Source organism: Ascaphus truei, chromosome 2, assembly GCF_040206685.1.
Source record: "Ascaphus truei isolate aAscTru1 chromosome 2, aAscTru1.hap1, whole genome shotgun sequence".
Classification (NCBI taxonomy): domain Eukaryota; kingdom Metazoa; phylum Chordata; class Amphibia; order Anura; family Ascaphidae; genus Ascaphus; species Ascaphus truei.
The window spans coordinates 132,552,090-132,573,517 of record NC_134484.1 but is presented as its reverse complement, the minus strand read 5'-3'; the positions used below and the strand labels follow the sequence as shown (position 1 = coordinate 132,573,517).

The 21,428-nt window shown below is 47.1% G+C and overlaps 1 protein-coding gene across 10 annotated transcripts in view; it reads right to left on the bottom strand.

The window, feature by feature from the left end:
• SLC35D4 (solute carrier family 35 member D4) overlaps positions 1 to 21,428 on the bottom strand; it is a 154,031-nt gene that overhangs the window by 130,592 nt on the left and 2,011 nt on the right. The window contains exon 1 of one of the 10 annotated variants that reach the window (XM_075585104.1): positions 3,374 to 3,486. The exons of the other annotated variants lie outside the window; for them this stretch is intronic. The gene's annotated coding sequence lies outside the window, so the exon portion shown is untranslated. Of the gene's footprint in view, positions 1 to 3,373; positions 3,487 to 21,428 lie in introns of those variants that run through there. 10 annotated transcript variants of the gene reach the window in all.

The following is a 21,428-nucleotide window of genomic DNA, read 5'->3' as shown; positions in this document are numbered from 1 at the left end:
CCTGTCCATGAAACAGCTTTTGAGTCAATTGTCCAATTACTTTTTGTCCCTTGAAAAAGAGGGGGCAACATATTAAAGAGATGTAATTCCTAAACCCTTTCTCCAATTTGGATGTGAATACCCTCACATTAAAGCTGATAGACTGCACTTTAAGCTCATATTCATTCTTTAACTGTAACTTGAATGTATTTTGGTACACAGCCGAAATATCAAAACTTGTATCAGTGTCCAATTATTTCCGGACCTAACTGTGTGTGTGTATGTATGTATGTATGTATGTATGTATGTATGTATGTATGTATGTATGTATGTATGTATGTATGTATATATATATATATATATATATATATATATATATATATATATATATATATATTCATGCCAGCCAACATTTCAACCCCCGCTCTCGTTTTCCTCTGCTGTTCCCTTCCTACTGATAGTGTAGTTATAGTAGCTAATAGGGAGGGGAACGTTTGAGAAGGTAGGTTCCAGGAGGCCAAGAGGAGAGGAGCCTCGGGGAGGAGAGATAGGGATGTTCACAATACATTAGTACAGACCAGGTCCCGTCTACTTTATGATGTTGTAGCTCAGGACAGTACCATAGTTAAGTTAGGTTGCAAAAAGAAGATTAAGGGAGTCCAATATATTTTTTGAAGTATGAAAACAGCATGCCAGAGGGCCGCAGTAACGGGGACTCCTGGGTGCCGGCGGATCGGCTCTAACCGCAGATCTGCATTAACAGTCCTCTCCGGCTGCAGGGAAGTGGCAGTTCCTGCAAAGACCGAAAGGTATTGGGGTCACTTGCACAGGACCCGCTAGGATCCCAATGGGCCTAGTATTACTGGGATAAAACAGAGGGGTATCCCAAACAGAAAAGGAGAGGTCTCAGAAGTCAAACGACGAAGATATATACCTCCCCTATGAGTGATAAGTGTGGGCATTCATGGAAGCACAGAGTGCGTCGATAACAATAAAGAAACAGTACAACGTTGATAAAAGTGAAGGTTACCCATGCGGGGTAGCCACACACACAGTAACACACCGATGTAATCTGCAGAAAAGGGAATCCCCAGCGGGCACTTTGACAAAGTACCCGAGAGGTACGAAACGCGTCAGAGTGCGCCTCAGCGAGGTGCCTGCTATTTTTTGTATATGTCCAGCAATAAATAAATAATCATTTTTAGTGACCCAGCAGCATCAGCTTTTCATTTGGCATCTCCACTACAGCAGTGCTTGGCGCTTTTCCCGAGCTGGGGATTCCCTTTTCTGCATCCTCTATTTGAGCCGGTGCACGCCTATCCAGATTGCTTCAATCAAGTGAGTACTGAAGCTTCATTACTTTATTGTTTTATTTTGTGATCCATCTCCAGGACATTGTTATTCCAATAAGTTGGGGGTCGGGTTGATCCACACGGGCGGCCCTGACTTACCCCATTTATATTATTGGTTTATACCTGTACTAGGAGCACCTACAGGATCTACCTCTGGATGGACATTGTGGATTTGAAACTACTATACTTCATTTGCATCATTTATATGCTTTCTATGCCATTATCTTCACCATTCTAGAGCTCTACATTGGGAGATTTATTTCTCCTGTCTGTCTGCACCGATGTAATCTCCCTAGAAACCGTCAGGGAGTGTTAGAAAAATAAGACTCAATTGATTTCACCATATCAATATACTGGTTGTAAGTAATAAATAACTGTTGCTACTGTGCGTTCTATTTAGGCCTCGTTACCCACCCTGGTATTTATTTATTTATAAAATGTTTTATTAGGAAATAATACATTGAGTTACCTCTCGTTTTCAAGTATGTCCTGGGCACAGAGTTATAATGACAATACAGGATTACATTAAATGAACAGGGTTATACATTGTATTGACAGACATTTCATGGACAGTTAGAGACAATATAAGTTTTGGGCGTATGGAACAGTTACAGAAAAGATTAAAGTACGAGACAGCTGAATCTTGGGATCGTAAAGTCTTGGAGACATATCTCAGATGATAAGTGCTGCGTGTGGTAGGGGTGAGGAGCTTGTTCAGATAGCCGGGTAGCTTGCACAGAACGTATTTGAAGTCAAGGCAGGAAAAGTGTATCTTGCACTTGGACTCACGGGTTAGCCAATATAGTTCCTGTAGCATTTCACAGGGATGTGTGTGGTTACATTGTAGGACGAAGCGGCATATTGAGTTGTAGAGGGTGTCTAGTTTGGGGTGCTGTACCATACCATGGTATCATGGAGACTGTCTTAGTACTCAGACACACTTACCTAGAAGGTCCTAGCTAACGTAATAACAATCTCAGGTTTCACGGAGATCCTTATACATATTTATCTAGAAGGTCCCAGATAACTGGTCACCACCCTTCAGACTCACCAACGCTTAATGTAGGTATTGAATGCATATTATGTCTCTCTTTTTTTGTGTATTGTACTGTTTACCCTTAATGCACCTACCTTTTTAACCACAAGGTACATACTGCAGAGCGAGTAAATCATTTTGTGTGTTGCATTTATTGTATAATGTCCTTTTTTTTTTATTATTATCCAAAGCAGAGTTTAAGTTTTAGGAACAGGGATTAAGATGCCCTAATGCAGCACTATTTACGCATTTCTCACATTGCATAATTAGACGGAGCTGCAGCATTCTTAGTGCAATTTTAAGTACTCTGTTCATGCAAGATATCTGGGTGAACAGGTCTTTCTTAAAGACATTGGGGCCTATGCAGAGAGCAGCGGTAGAAATTATTGGAGAGTTTTAGAAAAACTAGATTTAATGGAGAGTTTTATTCTCCATATGCAGAAATGGGCGAAATCCGCTATTTTTAGCATTACTGCATGTGGAGAATTGTAAATGAGGAGATGCGCGCAGCTGAAAGGGAAAAAAAAAATAATCGCGCATTTTTTTTGTTTCCCTATAGCCGGCGAGCTCCTGCTTCTTGCCAACTTTAGTTGGCGGAGAAAATTGGAGAAAATCGCGCCAAAAAACGCCGCTAGATGGCGAGCGCACCTTTCTGAATTCGGTTATTTTTCAGACTGGTGAGATGTAGTTTCTCGCCAGCCGCGCGGCGAGATTTTCAAATAGAAAAAAAAAATAGCGCTTTTTTCCTACCTCGCCATTTTCAGCTGTTTTTAGCGCGATTTTCTCCGGAAAATGTCGAGATTGTAAATAGCTCTGCTCTCTGCATGAGGCCCATTATGTCTTGACTTTCTAATGGTTTAGCACTCCAGGCATATCAACTTGAACTTTCTATGTTTGGCAAATGCGTAAAAAAGAACTGCCGTTCTCTGGTGTAGTAAGGAATAATATTGGTATTTGCCAAGTTCATTATATTTGATCAAAAATATGAATATTTAAAATCACTGACCAATACGGAGGACTTTGAGTTCCTGTCCTGTTTAGGTTTTTTGTTTTGCAAAGTAGCACTTTCAAAGTGACCGTCGTGCCTAAAATGTCACTTTGCCTACGGACAGTCTCTGGTTCTGTGAATATAAAGAAAGAAAGATAGGGAAACCGCCCGTGCGGATGCCAATGTGGCTAGAAGTGCTCCAACGCAGGGTAGCCAAAGCTCAGTCTTCAAGGGCCACCATACAGGGCGTCTACACATGAATACATATCTGAGCGAGTTTCCTTAATGATAATTAGAGCTAACTAAATGGAATAATGGCAAGCTAACTGGAGGAATAGTAAAAACCTGACCTGTTTATGCATTTGAAGACTGAGCTTGGTCCAGCTGACCAGTGACTGCACTACCATGGTCCACATTTAAAGGGGTACAAGACTTACAGATTTGGAATGCAGTCTGCATTTGCCCCCACTGATGTGTTCTACTGACTAGTTCCCTAGCACCCATTACATTTACACCCAGAATCCTTTAACCATTGTATGACATGTGAGACTGGAGTGTAGGGCTGCCGACAACTGTCCCAGAACCAGCAGGGGAGGGGGCCCAGGCCGATCCTGGAAGTGGGGCTCGACTTCTGGTCGGGCCCCTTTCTCTGCGTTGCTCGACCCATCCACATTCCACCGAAAGGTCACCCCCACCCTCCAGAATAAATGGGTGCCACCTTGAGGCTCAACAATAGAGAGTGTAAGGGGGAGGGAAAAAAAGAGGAAGCGTGTAGGGGGGGGGGGGGTGTAAGAGGAGACGAGAGGGGGAAACAGAGAGCGAGAGGGAAAGAGAGCAAGTTATTCAGGCTTTGGCAATACTAAAATAATGGTCTGTCATTATGCAAATAAAGCTTATTTGATGAGGGAGAGAGGGAGAGAGATGGTTGGGGTATCCCAGAATTTCACAATATAGTTCTAGTGATTCTGACCTGGTAAGGTTGAAAACCACCGGCCTATTCCATCCAATGCTGCTCATCACTAACCAACGGGCAATGCAAGCGAGTAAAAATGTACTGGAGGTAAATAGAATACCAAAACGAAATGTTGGTATATCGCACGCAATGGTTATAAAGATGTCTGAATGAGGGCTTATATACAGTTTACGGCCTAAAGCAGTTTACAAAAATTGAACATTTTTTAAAAAAAGACAAAAAAAAGTAGTTGAGATTATGTTAGTAACTCGGCTCACATGTACTTCCGCGATAGGACAAAAAGAAAAAGAAAAAGCTGTGTGTGCTGTGCACGCGCATAGTAAGTGAAACTTCTTTGACTTTTGTCACAGAAATTGACTTATAACGCGCGTGCTCGGCACAGTCAGTGTATGTGTCAGTCAGTGACTATGTATGTGTGTCAGTCAGAGAGTATGTATTTGTGTCAGTCAGTGTGTGTATGTGTGTCAGTCACTGTGTGTATGTGTGTCAGTCAGTGTGTGCATGTGTGTCAGTCAGTGTGTTCATGTGTGTCAGTCAGTGTGTGCATGTGTGTCAGTCAGTGTGTGAATGTGTGTCAGTCAGTGTGTGCATGTGTGTCAGTCAGTGTGTGCATGTGTGTCAGTCAGTGTGTGCATGTGTGTCAGTCAGTGTGTCAGTCAATGTGTGAGTGTGTGTGTCAGTCAGTATGTCTCTCTCTGTGTTGTGTGAATGTCTCTCTGTGTCGGTCAGTGTGTGTATGTGTGTCAGTGTGCGTGCGTATCAGTCAGTGTGTGTGTGTGTGTCAGTCAGTGTGTGTGTCAGTGTGTGCATGTGTGTCAGTCAGTGTGTGCATGTGTGTCAGTCAGTGTGTGCATGTGTGTCAGTCAGTGTTTGCATGTGTGTCAGTCAGTGTGTGTGTGTGTGTGTCAGTCAGTGTGTGTGTGTGTCAGTGTATGTCTCTCTCTCTGTGTTGTGTGAATGTCTCTCTGTGTCGGTCAGTGAGTGTATGTGTGTCAGTCAGTGAGTGTATGTGTGTCAGTCAGTGAGTGTATGTGTGTCAGTCAGTGTGCGTGCATATGTGTGTCAGTGTGCGTGTGTGTGTGTGTGTGTGTGTGTGTGTGTGTGTGTGTCAGTCAGTGTGTGTATGTGTGTGTGTCAGTCAGTGTGTGTGTATGTGTGTCAGTCAGTGTGTGTGTGTGTATGTGTGTGTGTCAGTCAGTGTGTGTGTGTGTGTGTGTGTGTGTGTGTGTGTATATGTGTGTCAGTCAGTGTGTGTGTGTGTGTGTGTGTGTGTGTCATTCAGTGTGTGTGTGTGTGTGTGTGTGTGTATGTGTGTCAGTCAGAGTGTGTGTGTCTATGTGTGTCAGTCAGTCAGTGTGTGTGTGTATATGTGTCAGTCATTGTGTGTGTATGTGTGTCAGTGTGTGTGCATGTGTGTCAGTCAGTGTGTGTGCATGTGTGTCAGTCAGTGTGTGTGTATGTGTGTCAGTCAGTGTGTGTGTGTGTGTGTGTGTGTGTATGTGTGTCAGTCAGTGTGTGTGTGTGTGTGTGTGTGTGTGTGTATATATGTATGTGTGTGTGTCTGTCAGTGTATGTGTGTCTCTCTTTGTGTCCTGCCCCCTCTCTCCTGACTCCCCCCCCCTCAAAGGCAGGCAGAGCTGCGGACCCGCGGCGGCTCTGCCTGAGTCTCCTACTCCCCTCACCCCCCCCCCCCTCACAGACAGGCAGAGCTGCGGACCCGCGGCTGCTCTGCCTGAGACTCTCCTACTCCGGCGATAAAATTTTGAGCGGCGCCGCCACATGTCAGTGGGTGGGTGGGTGGGGGGAGCGGCGCCAGGGGCTAGCGCCGCCGCATGTCAGCAGCCGTGTGGGAGAGCTGCGGGACTCGGGGAAGCAAGAGGGAGGAGAGAGGCTGAGCAGCGGCTCCTCCTCTCACAGCCCATGGCAGCGGGCGGTGGAACGGCGCCAGTTAGGAGCGGCGGCTATCACCGCCGCATGTGAGCAACTGGGTGTGTGGGAGGGTGAGGGGTGTGTGGGAGGTCCTCTCTCAGCCGGAGTACTTGCGCGGCTTCCGCCATCTTATTACACCCGCAGCACCGGAAGCTCTGCGGCAGCCATCTTGCTATACCCATGGCAGTGGCCGTTAGGAGCGGCGCCGGCGGCTATCGCCGCCACCGCCGCCGCCGCATGTCACAGCAGATGCGTGGGCAGCATGTCACAGCGGGTGTGTGTGGGGGAGCAGCGGCTGTTAGGAGCGGCGCCGGCGGCTATCGCCGCCGCCGCCGCATGTCACAGTAGATGCGGGGGGGGGGAGGGGGGAGCTGTGACGTCACTTCCGTTTCACATTTGTCCCCCATCTCTCCCGTTTTACCCCATCAGAATAGGTGCCACTAAAGAAGTTTCACTTCAAAAAATCGGTGGAATTTATATGGATGGGCGTCATTAAAATGTAGGTGTCATAAAGTACTTTGTGTGACATCATTGAAGATAAAAGGGACAAAGTACAAGGACGGGTTATAGGTGTGCACATAGCACTGTTCTGGCTTATTGTAACAAGCTCACGATGTACAATGCTTCCTTTCTTCATGTCAGACAGAATGTAAGGTGAGAAATACACGAGCACGCAGAGCCACCAGCAGAAACCTTTGTACCCAGGTCAAATACAAGAAGCATGACGCACTGGGGCAGGGCAGGGTGGGGAGGGAAGGCGAAGATATGAGCCTGAGAGGGGAGGAAAAAGCAGATATAGGGGTTGGGGGGGGGGGGGAGGAGAAGAGATTGCAGAGAGAGATTTCCATGTCATATTATATGGTGCATAAAAACACCAATTTCAGTGAGAAAGGCTAAACCAGGAATATGTATAGTGCAGATCCAGCATCAGCAAAGAAGCCTGATATTAGAACAGCCACTACGTGTGCTTACACTGTCGGTCATGGAATCGCTACATATACTGTATTTAGCTCGAGTAGTACAAAGGAGGAGTTGCTTGTCGTTAAAGTTCTGGCCTGTTAAAGCTTTGTGATCAGGGTGAGACACGTTTAATGAATGTACTTCAGGTACCGAAGGGATAGGTTTTATTTACTTTCAAAATTCTATGTAGGAGGTACAATAAAGACATACTAATACGCAAAGTAAGCAAGTATAACCCGGCCATAATAAGAGGGAACAGTGAATTGAGCAATATGTAAAAAAAATTATTTTGAGAGGAGATCAAACAAATCTTGGTAGTTGAAGAGACTGTAAAATGGCCTGACATATCCGGTAGGCCGTTTAATTTTTTTAATATAATATATTCACTGTATAGAAGTATATAAAAAGGTATCCACGAAAAATGGAAAGACCCCAGGAAGTTGGAATTACAACTTAAATCTTAAAATAAGCTGGGGAAGAAATATATAAAATAAAAAAAACTTTACATGCTGCTTGAAGAACAGGAAAAGTCCAGAAGAATGGATCGATGCCATGGTTATGCTTATCTGCAAAGAAGTGAGACAAAGGAGACCACAAGACCTACAGACCAATCAGTTTACTTCCAATCACATACAAGATTCTTACAAAGATACTCACCAATTGGCTGAAACAGACCTTGAACTTTGCTCAGCCTAGAGAACAAGAGGGATTTTGCAGTGGATATAACACAATGGATCACATCCAAGTGGTACAAAAAAAGCTGTGTGTGCTGTGCACGCGCATAGTAAGTGAAACTTCTTTGACTTTTGTCACAGAAATTGACTTATAACGCGCGTGCTCGGCACAGTCAGTGTATGTGTCAGTCAGTGACTATGTATGTGTGTCAGTCAGAGAGTATGTATTTGTGTCAGTCAGTGTGTGTATGTGTGTCAGTCACTGTGTGTATGTGTGTCAGTCAGTGTGTGCATGTGTGTCAGTCAGTGTGTTCATGTGTGTCAGTCAGTGTGTGCATGTGTGTCAGTCAGTGTGTGTGTATGTGTGTCAGTCAGTGTGTGTGTGTGTGTGTGTGTGTGTATGTGTGTCAGTCAGTGTGTGTGTGTGTGTGTGTGTGTGTGTGTATATATGTATGTGTGTGTGTCTGTCAGTGTATGTGTGTCTCTCTTTGTGTCCTGCCCCCTCTCTCCTGACTCCCCCCCCCTCAAAGGCAGGCAGAGCTGCGGACCCGCGGCGGCTCTGCCTGAGTCTCCTACTCCCCTCACCCCCCCCCCCCCTCACAGACAGGCAGAGCTGCGGACCCGCGGCTGCTCTGCCTGAGACTCTCCTACTCCGGCGATAAAATTTTGAGCGGCGCCGCCACATGTCAGTGGGTGGGTGGGTGGGGGGAGCGGCGCCAGGGGCTAGCGCCGCCGCATGTCAGCAGCCGTGTGGGAGAGCTGCGGGACTCGGGGAAGCAAGAGGGAGGAGAGAGGCTGAGCAGCGGCTCCTCCTCTCACAGCCCATGGCAGCGGGCGGTGGAACGGCGCCAGTTAGGAGCGGCGGCTATCACCGCCGCATGTGAGCAACTGGGTGTGTGGGAGGGTGAGGGGTGTGTGGGAGGTCCTCTCTCAGCCGGAGTACTTGCGCGGCTTCCGCCATCTTATTACACCCGCAGCACCGGAAGCTCTGCGGCAGCCATCTTGCTATACCCATGGCAGTGGCCGTTAGGAGCGGCGCCGGCGGCTATCGCCGCCACCGCCGCCGCCGCATGTCACAGCAGATGCGTGGGCAGCATGTCACAGCGGGTGTGTGTGGGGGAGCAGCGGCTGTTAGGAGCGGCGCCGGCGGCTATCGCCGCCGCCGCCGCATGTCACAGTAGATGCGGGGGGGGGGAGGGGGGAGCTGTGACGTCACTTCCGTTTCACATTTGTCCCCCATCTCTCCCGTTTTACCCCATCAGAATAGGTGCCACTAAAGAAGTTTCACTTCAAAAAATCGGTGGAATTTATATGGATGGGCGTCATTAAAATGTAGGTGTCATAAAGTACTTTGTGTGACATCATTGAAGATAAAAGGGACAAAGTACAAGGACGGGTTATAGGTGTGCACATAGCACTGTTCTGGCTTATTGTAACAAGCTCACGATGTACAATGCTTCCTTTCTTCATGTCAGACAGAATGTAAGGTGAGAAATACACGAGCACGCAGAGCCACCAGCAGAAACCTTTGTACCCAGGTCAAATACAAGAAGCATGACGCACTGGGGCAGGGCAGGGTGGGGAGGGAAGGCGAAGATATGAGCCTGAGAGGGGAGGAAAAAGCAGATATAGGGGTTGGGGGGGGGGGGGAGGAGAAGAGATTGCAGAGAGAGATTTCCATGTCATATTATATGGTGCATAAAAACACCAATTTCAGTGAGAAAGGCTAAACCAGGAATATGTATAGTGCAGATCCAGCATCAGCAAAGAAGCCTGATATTAGAACAGCCACTACGTGTGCTTACACTGTCGGTCATGGAATCGCTACATATACTGTATTTAGCTCGAGTAGTACAAAGGAGGAGTTGCTTGTCGTTAAAGTTCTGGCCTGTTAAAGCTTTGTGATCAGGGTGAGACACGTTTAATGAATGTACTTCAGGTACCGAAGGGATAGGTTTTATTTACTTTCAAAATTCTATGTAGGAGGTACAATAAAGACATACTAATACGCAAAGTAAGCAAGTATAACCCGGCCATAATAAGAGGGAACAGTGAATTGAGCAATATGTAAAAAAAATTATTTTGAGAGGAGATCAAACAAATCTTGGTAGTTGAAGAGACTGTAAAATGGCCTGACATATCCGGTAGGCCGTTTAATTTTTTTAATATAATATATTCACTGTATAGAAGTATATAAAAAGGTATCCACGAAAAATGGAAAGACCCCAGGAAGTTGGAATTACAACTTAAATCTTAAAATAAGCTGGGGAAGAAATATATAAAATAAAAAAAACTTTACATGCTGCTTGAAGAACAGGAAAAGTCCAGAAGAATGGATCGATGCCATGGTTATGCTTATCTGCAAAGAAGTGAGACAAAGGAGACCACAAGACCTACAGACCAATCAGTTTACTTCCAATCACATACAAGATTCTTACAAAGATACTCACCAATTGGCTGAAACAGACCTTGAACTTTGCTCAGCCTAGAGAACAAGAGGGATTTTGCAGTGGATATAACACAATGGATCACATCCAAGTGGTACAAAAAAAGCTGTGTGTGCTGTGCACGCGCATAGTAAGTGAAACTTCTTTGACTTTTGTCACAGAAATTGACTTATAACGCGCGTGCTCGGCACAGTCAGTGTATGTGTCAGTCAGTGACTATGTATGTGTGTCAGTCAGAGAGTATGTATTTGTGTCAGTCAGTGTGTGTATGTGTGTCAGTCACTGTGTGTATGTGTGTCAGTCAGTGTGTGCATGTGTGTCAGTCAGTGTGTTCATGTGTGTCAGTCAGTGTGTGCATGTGTGTCAGTCAGTGTGTGAATGTGTGTCAGTCAGTGTGTGCATGTGTGTCAGTCAGTGTGTGCATGTGTGTCAGTCAGTGTGTGCATGTGTGTCAGTCAGTGTGTCAGTCAATGTGTGAGTGTGTGTGTCAGTCAGTATGTCTCTCTCTGTGTTGTGTGAATGTCTCTCTGTGTCGGTCAGTGTGTGTATGTGTGTCAGTGTGCGTGCGTATCAGTCAGTGTGTGTGTGTGTGTCAGTCAGTGTGTGTGTCAGTGTGTGCATGTGTGTCAGTCAGTGTGTGCATGTGTGTCAGTCAGTGTGTGCATGTGTGTCAGTCAGTGTTTGCATGTGTGTCAGTCAGTGTGTGTGTGTGTGTGTCAGTCAGTGTGTGTGTGTGTCAGTGTATGTCTCTCTCTCTGTGTTGTGTGAATGTCTCTCTGTGTCGGTCAGTGTGTGTATGTGTGTCAGTCAGTGAGTGTATGTGTGTCAGTCAGTGAGTGTATGTGTGTCAGTCAGTGAGTGTATGTGTGTCAGTCAGTGTGCGTGCATATGTGTGTCAGTGTGCGTGTGTGTGTGTGTGTGTGTGTGTCAGTCAGTGTGTGTATGTGTGTGTGTCAGTCAGTGTGTGTGTATGTGTGTCAGTCAGTGTGTGTGTGTGTATGTGTGTGTGTCAGTCAGTGTGTGTGTGTGTGTGTGTGTGTGTGTGTGTATATGTGTGTCAGTCAGTGTGTGTGTGTGTGTCATTCAGTGTGTGTGTGTGTGTGTGTGTGTGTATGTGTGTCAGTCAGAGTGTGTGTGTCTATGTGTGTCAGTCAGTCAGTGTGTGTGTGTATATGTGTCAGTCATTGTGTGTGTATGTGTGTCAGTGTGTGTGCATGTGTGTCAGTCAGTGTGTGTGCATGTGTGTCAGTCAGTGTGTGTGTATGTGTGTCAGTCAGTGTGTGTGTGTGTGTGTGTGTGTGTATGTGTGTCAGTCAGTGTGTGTGTGTGTGTGTGTGTGTGTGTGTATATATGTATGTGTGTGTGTCTGTCAGTGTATGTGTGTCTCTCTTTGTGTCCTGCCCCCTCTCTCCTGACTCCCCCCCCCTCAAAGGCAGGCAGAGCTGCGGACCCGCGGCGGCTCTGCCTGAGTCTCCTACTCCCCTCACCCCCCCCCCCCTCACAGACAGGCAGAGCTGCGGACCCGCGGCTGCTCTGCCTGAGACTCTCCTACTCCGGCGATAAAATTTTGAGCGGCGCCGCCACATGTCAGTGGGTGGGTGGGTGGGGGGAGCGGCGCCAGGGGCTAGCGCCGCCGCATGTCAGCAGCCGTGTGGGAGAGCTGCGGGACTCGGGGAAGCAAGAGGGAGGAGAGAGGCTGAGCAGCGGCTCCTCCTCTCACAGCCCATGGCAGCGGGCGGTGGAACGGCGCCAGTTAGGAGCGGCGGCTATCACCGCCGCATGTGAGCAACTGGGTGTGTGGGAGGGTGAGGGGTGTGTGGGAGGTCCTCTCTCAGCCGGAGTACTTGCGCGGCTTCCGCCATCTTATTACACCCGCAGCACCGGAAGCTCTGCGGCAGCCATCTTGCTATACCCATGGCAGTGGCCGTTAGGAGCGGCGCCGGCGGCTATCGCCGCCACCGCCGCCGCCGCATGTCACAGCAGATGCGTGGGCAGCATGTCACAGCGGGTGTGTGTGGGGGAGCAGCGGCTGTTAGGAGCGGCGCCGGCGGCTATCGCCGCCGCCGCCGCATGTCACAGTAGATGCGGGGGGGGGGAGGGGGGAGCTGTGACGTCACTTCCGTTTCACATTTGTCCCCCATCTCTCCCGTTTTACCCCATCAGAATAGGTGCCACTAAAGAAGTTTCACTTCAAAAAGCTGTGTGTGCTGTGCACGCGCATAGTAAGTGAAACTTCTTTGACTTTTGTCACAGAAATTGACTTATAACGCGCGTGCTCGGCACAGTCAGTGTATGTGTCAGTCAGTGACTATGTATGTGTGTCAGTCAGAGAGTATGTATTTGTGTCAGTCAGTGTGTGTATGTGTGTCAGTCACTGTGTGTATGTGTGTCAGTCAGTGTGTGCATGTGTGTCAGTCAGTGTGTTCATGTGTGTCAGTCAGTGTGTGCATGTGTGTCAGTCAGTGTGTGAATGTGTGTCAGTCAGTGTGTGCATGTGTGTCAGTCAGTGTGTGCATGTGTGTCAGTCAGTGTGTGCATGTGTGTCAGTCAGTGTGTCAGTCAATGTGTGAGTGTGTGTGTCAGTCAGTATGTCTCTCTCTGTGTTGTGTGAATGTCTCTCTGTGTCGGTCAGTGTGTGTATGTGTGTCAGTGTGCGTGCGTATCAGTCAGTGTGTGTGTGTGTGTCAGTCAGTGTGTGTGTCAGTGTGTGCATGTGTGTCAGTCAGTGTGTGCATGTGTGTCAGTCAGTGTGTGCATGTGTGTCAGTCAGTGTTTGCATGTGTGTCAGTCAGTGTGTGTGTGTGTGTGTCAGTCAGTGTGTGTGTGTGTCAGTGTATGTCTCTCTCTCTGTGTTGTGTGAATGTCTCTCTGTGTCGGTCAGTGTGTGTATGTGTGTCAGTCAGTGAGTGTATGTGTGTCAGTCAGTGAGTGTATGTGTGTCAGTCAGTGAGTGTATGTGTGTCAGTCAGTGTGCGTGCATATGTGTGTCAGTGTGTGTGTGTGTGTGTGTGTGTGTGTGTGTGTGTCAGTCAGTGTGTGTATGTGTGTGTGTCAGTCAGTGTGTGTGTATGTGTGTCAGTCAGTGTGTGTGTGTGTATGTGTGTGTGTCAGTCAGTGTGTGTGTGTGTGTGTGTGTGTGTGTGTGTATATGTGTGTCAGTCAGTGTGTGTGTGTGTGTGTGTGTGTGTGTCATTCAGTGTGTGTGTGTGTGTGTGTGTGTGTATGTGTGTCAGTCAGAGTGTGTGTGTCTATGTGTGTCAGTCAGTCAGTGTGTGTGTGTATATGTGTCAGTCATTGTGTGTGTATGTGTGTCAGTGTGTGTGCATGTGTGTCAGTCAGTGTGTGTGCATGTGTGTCAGTCAGTGTGTGTGTATGTGTGTCAGTCAGTGTGTGTGTGTGTGTGTGTGTGTGTATGTGTGTCAGTCAGTGTGTGTGTGTGTGTGTGTGTGTGTGTGTATATATGTATGTGTGTGTGTCTGTCAGTGTATGTGTGTCTCTCTTTGTGTCCTGCCCCCTCTCTCCTGACTCCCCCCCCCTCAAAGGCAGGCAGAGCTGCGGACCCGCGGCGGCTCTGCCTGAGTCTCCTACTCCCCTCACCCCCCCCCCCCTCACAGACAGGCAGAGCTGCGGACCCGCGGCTGCTCTGCCTGAGACTCTCCTACTCCGGCGATAAAATTTTGAGCGGCGCCGCCACATGTCAGTGGGTGGGTGGGTGGGGGGAGCGGCGCCAGGGGCTAGCGCCGCCGCATGTCAGCAGCCGTGTGGGAGAGCTGCGGGACTCGGGGAAGCAAGAGGGAGGAGAGAGGCTGAGCAGCGGCTCCTCCTCTCACAGCCCATGGCAGCGGGCGGTGGAACGGCGCCAGTTAGGAGCGGCGGCTATCACCGCCGCATGTGAGCAACTGGGTGTGTGGGAGGGTGAGGGGTGTGTGGGAGGTCCTCTCTCAGCCGGAGTACTTGCGCGGCTTCCGCCATCTTATTACACCCGCAGCACCGGAAGCTCTGCGGCAGCCATCTTGCTATACCCATGGCAGTGGCCGTTAGGAGCGGCGCCGGCGGCTATCGCCGCCACCGCCGCCGCCGCATGTCACAGCAGATGCGTGGGCAGCATGTCACAGCGGGTGTGTGTGGGGGAGCAGCGGCTGTTAGGAGCGGCGCCGGCGGCTATCGCCGCCGCCGCCGCATGTCACAGTAGATGCGGGGGGGGGGGAGGGGGGAGCTGTGACGTCACTTCCGTTTCACATTTGTCCCCCATCTCTCCCGTTTTACCCCATCAGAATAGGTGCCACTAAAGAAGTTTCACTTCAAAAAGTAATGAATACGATCTACCTCTTAGTTTAGGATTATTAGATTACAAATAAGCATTTGATTCTATCTACACCTTAGGCCTCGGGCATGGTGCCTCGGGCCGCGCTGAGCCGCGCTCCTGCTCTGCCTCGTCTGCTCAAACTGGAGCTTTTTTGTGTCCTGGCAGGCGAGGCAGTGAGCGCGCTTTGGGGGCGGGGCAGAGGCGGGGCGAAGGCGTGGCGGAACGGAGGCGTGGCGGGAGGCGGGGCTAGTCCCTCGCTCCCATTGGATGTGAGCGGTCACGTGACTACTCCTCCGCTTCCCTGAGCGGCAAATTTTAAACTTGCCTGTCTCCTCAGAATTTCTCAGCCTCCGCACGCATGCGGAAGAGTGCGGAAGCAGCTGCTAAAGCCGCGCTGATCACAGTTGAAGGGGGTAAGTTCATCTGCTCAGCGGGGTCTGTCGGACTATGTCCCAGGCCTTATAGTAACAAAAGGAGGGAGAGGGAGTACGTGGTATGATAGCAACTACTTGTTGGTCCAATAAAAGTGATGTTACAAGTTTTTGAACCTCTCAGGGTCCACCACTGGATACATCATGAAGGACCCAGAGAGGTTAGAAAGCTTGTAATATATCAACTACTTATCGGTCCAATAAAAGGTATCATACCGCCTACTCCCTCTCCCTCCTTTACTACTACATGGAAGAAAAAGACAAACACGATTCCCTACCCCTTCTTTGTCCAACTACACCTCAGCAGTTTTAAAAGCATTAAGAAGGCAGAGCATTAAAGAAGCTTGCATTTATACTATTGAGAACATTTACAACATATCCAAATAGCCCGTGAATACTTGAGTCACTTGCGATGTGCAGATGACATTGTTATTTTTGCCACAGTTCAAGAAGACCTCCACATCAGAGAACTTGCCGAAGCAAGTAAGAAGGTGGGTCTCCATATGGATCTCCGCAAGACCAAAGTGATGTTCAACAAGTGTTAACTCCACAAAGATCAAAATTAAATTGAATAGAAGTTGAAGCCTATGTATACCTTGGTCAGCAACCATCAAAAGATGTGAATCTTTCAAATTAAAATCAATAGGATAATGAAGATGAGATGGAGCACATTTGGAAGAAACAAGGCAACCTTCCACTGTGCCTCAAAAGCAAAAGCGCCTGACTAGTGTATCCTTCCTGTGCTCGCGTAAGGATGCGAAACCTGGACCCTACATGCAAAGAAAATTCAGAAACTCAAATACGTATGAAAAGATAGGTATTACCCCAAGGGACAAAACAACAAAATATGAACGAGTCCGAAAACAACGAAGTCTGTGACATCATTACATGGATGAAAAAATTCAAAATGCTGTGGGGCGGACATATCGCAAGAAGGAATGACCATTGTTCGACAAGGATTGTACTCAACTGGATTCCAAGGGGCATCAAAAGATCAAGACGACAGCCAAAAGCAAGATGGGAAAATCAAATCAGAAATTGTTAAAGCAACGTGGAGTGTAGAAGCTTGAAACTGCAGTACCTGGAAGATCATTGGAGAGGCCGTCATCCAGCAGTGGATCGACAAAGGCTGAACATGATGATACACACAAAGATTTTTTTCACTCGAATTTGTTCGGAAGCATCAGTATTTTATTAAAACTTTTAGATCTAAATAAAATGACATTTATTCATGTGATCAGTTAAAACAGAAATTCGGTGTTTACAATTGTTTAATTCAGAAAAAGGCAGTCACTGGGTGAAACGTTTTAAAAAAGTGTTCAAGACATTATCCCTGGATCCAGGGCCGGCGACAGTTCTGCGGTTTCTTAACCCATTGAGTGTCCCAGGACATAGCTACTACGTCATGGGCTCTAGCACCCTGGGTGCCCCATGATGTAGTAGCTACATCTCCCCAAAAATGTCTTGTTTTGCTAGGAGAGACCGCGCCCTGTGCACATGATCTGCACTACTGGTGGACAGAAGGCGGTAACTCCTCCCTTCCATCATCAGTGACGGAGCGATCACGTAACAGCGAGGGTCCGAGGCAAACCCTGGACTTGTGATACCACTCAAAGAGCGAAAGTGGCAACCCACCCAAAAATGATGTCATTTTTAACAGGATTGGAACCCCCGGCGTCCTTTCATAGCTGCACCGCTATATTTTCAGCTCCGGACACTCCCCAGTTACCAAGAGTTTTAGCTGCTTGTGCACTTCCTGTTTCTATTTTTAATCGACGGCGGTCGTCCAATAGTAAACCTGCATCGTATTGGCCTAAGCTTTGGAAGTCATTTTAATTTCCCTAGGTAGGGGGTAGAAGAATGGCTGCTTAAATTGTATCAGGTGGTCCCTGTCATAGGAGACCAGGCCAGTTCCACCTTTTTATCCGGAACATACATTGAGCAAATAAAGATAATGAAATAAATGGTAGTTTATTCCCTTACAATAGGCATACACACAATGATACACAAAATACAAGCAAAAAGACACACTTACTTGCGAACTGAGAAAACAACCTAACTTTCCTAGGTGCAGGGAATTCATTAAGGATTATCCCCTGATACCAGTTTCAAAAACAGGATAGAAAATTCCAGGCAGCTTTAGCTGAAGCAGCCCTTTCTTGCTAGTAACCTAGAATCTGGAGAATCTTTAAACTTGGGAGTGTCTGAAAATCTGAGCTGCGTACGGGTTTTTAAAACCTCTCGCTTTCATTCACAGAATTCTATCTCCCTATCAGGAGCGTGAGAATATTCTCAGTAACCAATCTGCGACAACCAGTATCCAAACATGGTGACCTAGAAATCTGAATGAACCCAGGGGCAGGTGCAATGTGGCACCTCTGCCACAGCTTCCCTCCTTGCCCCGCCCCGCCCCGCCCCCCCCCCCCCTGCGGTGATAGTCTCCAGCCAGTCTGGGGAAGTAAATGGAAATGCAAAGAGCATGTGGGTGCTTCACCTAGCCATCCTGCCCAAATGCTCTTCACACCTCTGGCAGCATCTGGGCCTGTCAAGCCCCGACCTCTGAGCAGACAGAGTGGCACCAGCTTGGTAGCCACCTGGCTCACTCAGACCCCCGGTTCTGAGAGTCCCAGCTTATTACAATGCACAAACATATGTTTTAAAAACACACAGTTTAATAAAATATACACTTTAAAATTATCTCAAGTCTTTCTGGTTATGGGGAATAGAATAAGAAACTGCACTTTTTTTTCTCCCTAGCCATATTCCCCACACACACACTTTATAATAAACTTAAGACTGGACTTTCTGGGTCACCTGTACAGTAACTGGGTATTCCCCCTAACCTGGGGACACCTTATAGTTACAGGGATACTTTACCTCCCTTTGCACCATTTACCTTTCTGGGCTGTGCTGAAGCAGGGATCCCCTAGTGGCGAGTCACATAATTACAGGTAATGCTTTTACAACAGTTGGGTCCAACTGAACCCCAAAACATGGATCAGAGGTAACCAGACGGGCTTAACCTTTATTAGGGAGCCTGACTACCTCTTCACCGTCACAGTCCCGGAGCTGAAAATAAATTAAACAGGCTTGGCCCCAGGAGAGTCGTAGGAAGCTGAACCAAAGAATAACATTTCCAGAGAAACATGGGCAGCTGGGACTCCTGCCTTAAGTTTTTCAAGATGGCAGACGTTCCTAGGTAAGCAATAACGCACAACAGTGTGGCTTGGTTGCCATTGTGCACTAAAGCCAAATATTTAAAAAAGGAGTGATTATTTTTTTTGTTTTATGGTAACTGTGGCAGGACGGCCTGTAAGCGAGGTCAGACAATGGTCAACACATGCAGTTTCAGGGTAAACCAAATGCTGAGTGATTTTATTTCTCCACAACACAAATAAACATTTGGGCACACTGTCCCTTTAAGGCAAAACAAAACTCATAAAAATAATGCCTACTCCCCATTGGGAGATCTTGCAAAACATTACAGGCCCTATCTATTGGGCTGGCTTGCTTTGTCCAGTTCCCAACCCCTAAATATATACCACAATATTTATGTAACAATATTAAAGTCTTTACTGTATCTTTGTTTGGGAATCTCTGTCCCTAGAGAGAGTTTAGGCAATCCTTCTGGATAGGAGCTTGCACAGGACAGGTCTGTAGTCTGAGTTAGCCACCTACTGCAAGAAGTAGCCTCCTTATCAAGCTGGTTGTCTGCTGTCTCAGCTGATTTCCTGATTGCCCAAGTATCCTTACTGGATTAAACTTCTGAGTGCTGGATGAAGGACTCAGTTTATGTTTCCCAGGCATAATTATCAGTACCTGACTTCACCCTGTCACAGTAACCAAACTTGTGCAGTGCTTATAGCCCAAGCATGACAGAGATTTATACAGTACAGTATTCTACACATGGCATTACAGTCATGACGACGATTCTAATACAGTACACGATGTATACCCTGGTGTTACATAGTAGATGAGAAAAAAAAAAATAAAGATATGCATCCATCAAGTTCAACCTATGCTAAATTTAGATACTTTATCCTATATCCGTACTTACAGTATATTGATCCGGAGGAAGGCAAACAAAAACCCCAGTGAAATATCATCCAATGATATCTCATAAGGGAAAAAATAAATTCCTTCCTGTGACGGTGAAGGGGTTAATCAGGCTCATCAATAAAGGTTAAGCCCACTTGGTTAACCTTGACCCGCATGTTAGGGTCTTAGAGTGTCAGCTCTGGGACCCAGATGTCGAGAATGTATTACTGGGACTGTACACTAATTTTGTGACATTAAAGATTTATCTGTCTTTTGCCTTTACTGGGGTGCTGGGATCGGGAGATTTCTAGGCTGTAAGTTTCAGGGTGGGTTTGTTGGAGAAAGCCTTTACAGAATGTGTCTATGTAGCAGGGTTCCGGAGTTATGGGATACCCCAAAAGTTGTATCCGGGAATTGAGTGAGATTGTCGAATACAGCCAAGCACATTACTCTGCCAAACTCTGACCCTGAGAACGTTCTTGCGGCTCACCGCCAGGATCCCTGCTGCAGCACCATCCAGACAAGGTAAATGGGTATGAAGGTGTTAAACTATATCTGCAGCTATATGCGGAGTCCGTAGTGTAGCAGGGGTTCCCCAATATAGCAGATACCCAGATACATACCCAGGTGCACTGAACCTGGTATAGGGGTTCGGGGGGATGCTCCAGCTAAGTTATAAAGCTGAGCAGGATTACGGTGTCAAAAAGTTTTAAAAGTTATTTTTCTAAAGTGTGCCAAGAATCAGGCTAGTGATTGTAGGGAATATATACACTCACTCCATCCCTGACACCAGAATAGGAACTCATAACTTTTAGCACACAGAAACAGGGCACAATATATTTTATTAAATGGTTATAGTTTAATGTGTATATATATTGATAACCTGAATATGAACTGAGAAATTTCTAAGTCATGGATTCCGGCATGCCCAGATGGCAACCAAGATCGGTGCCTCTGTGTCTGTGCGGAGTCCGTACTTGAAAGACTCAGGGATGCCAAGGTGTTAGAACAGGAGGGATACAGCACTTCTGCCCGAGTAACCACAAACTGGGCTAACACAAGGCTATCCAGCAACCATTTGCCAGAACCCAGACTCTGCGGAGCCTGGGCAGTGGATGGGCACAGTATGCAAAGAGGTAGAGGTGCCAGGTTGGCGCATGTCCCTTTGCCACCTGAGAAAAAGGTGCCCCCCCGGATTTACAACCCGGCAAATCGGTGATTGGCTGGCAGGAGAATTCCCACGCTCTGATAGGCTGCCCAAGTTAGTGAATGAAAGCCTGGAAGCCTTAAGAGAGCTTGCAGCCAATCAGGAGCGCAGATTCCAAGCGCCAAACCAACAGCAGCAAATTCAAAGATGCTCTGAGCTGAATAGACCTGAGCCGGCTTCAAAGATTTTGAACTCAGAAAAGTTTCTAATTCCCGCTTTTGAGAACGTTGCGGTCGCGTCTGGCCTTGCATGCCGAAAACAGTTCCAGGACTTTTGTGAGTAACTACCGGTCATTGGAAAGTGCTCTAAAAAGGTCATCTTGATGAATTTCGTTCCAGAAATGGATTTATTCGTTAGCCCCATTCCCAGTAAGTGTTTTAACCATGTGAATTGTGTTACATTGTGTGTCTTTTTTGTGAAATAAATTACAATTCATTTTACCATCTTGTTTTACTCAATGATCCCGGTAATAAAAAGGTGTTAAGAAACCTGGTCTCCCATGACACTTCCTGACTCCAAGAATTGGCAATCAGATTACTCCTTGGATCAACATCCTTCCCATGTTTACTTATTTGGTATATCCCTGTATACCTTTCCTTTCTAAAAAGATGTCCAATCTTTTTTTGAACAAATCTATTGTATCTGCCATCACAGTCTTCATGGGTAATGAATTCCACATTTTAACTGCCCTTACTGTAAAGAACCTTTTCCTTTGTTGCTGGTGAAATCTCCTTTTCTCCAACCTTAAGGGATGGCCCCGAGTCCTTTGTACTGCCCGTGGGATGAATAGTTATTTTGAAAGCTCCTTGTATTGTCCCTGTATATATTTGTATATAGTTATCATATCCCCTCTTAGATGCCTCTTTTCTAATGTAAATAAATCTAATTTAGCTTGCCTATCTTCATAAATTAGATTGTCCATCCCCTTTTTCAATTTGGTAGCTCTTCTCTGCACTTTTTTTGCTGCGACCTCCCCCCCCCCCCTGCCGTGCCTGCTCGCCTACTTGGCTCGCCCCCCCTCCTTACCTTGCGCAGCATCAAATTACGTGCCGGCTCATGTGACGTCACGTGACCCGCGGCGGCATGTGACGTCACGTGACCCGCGGCG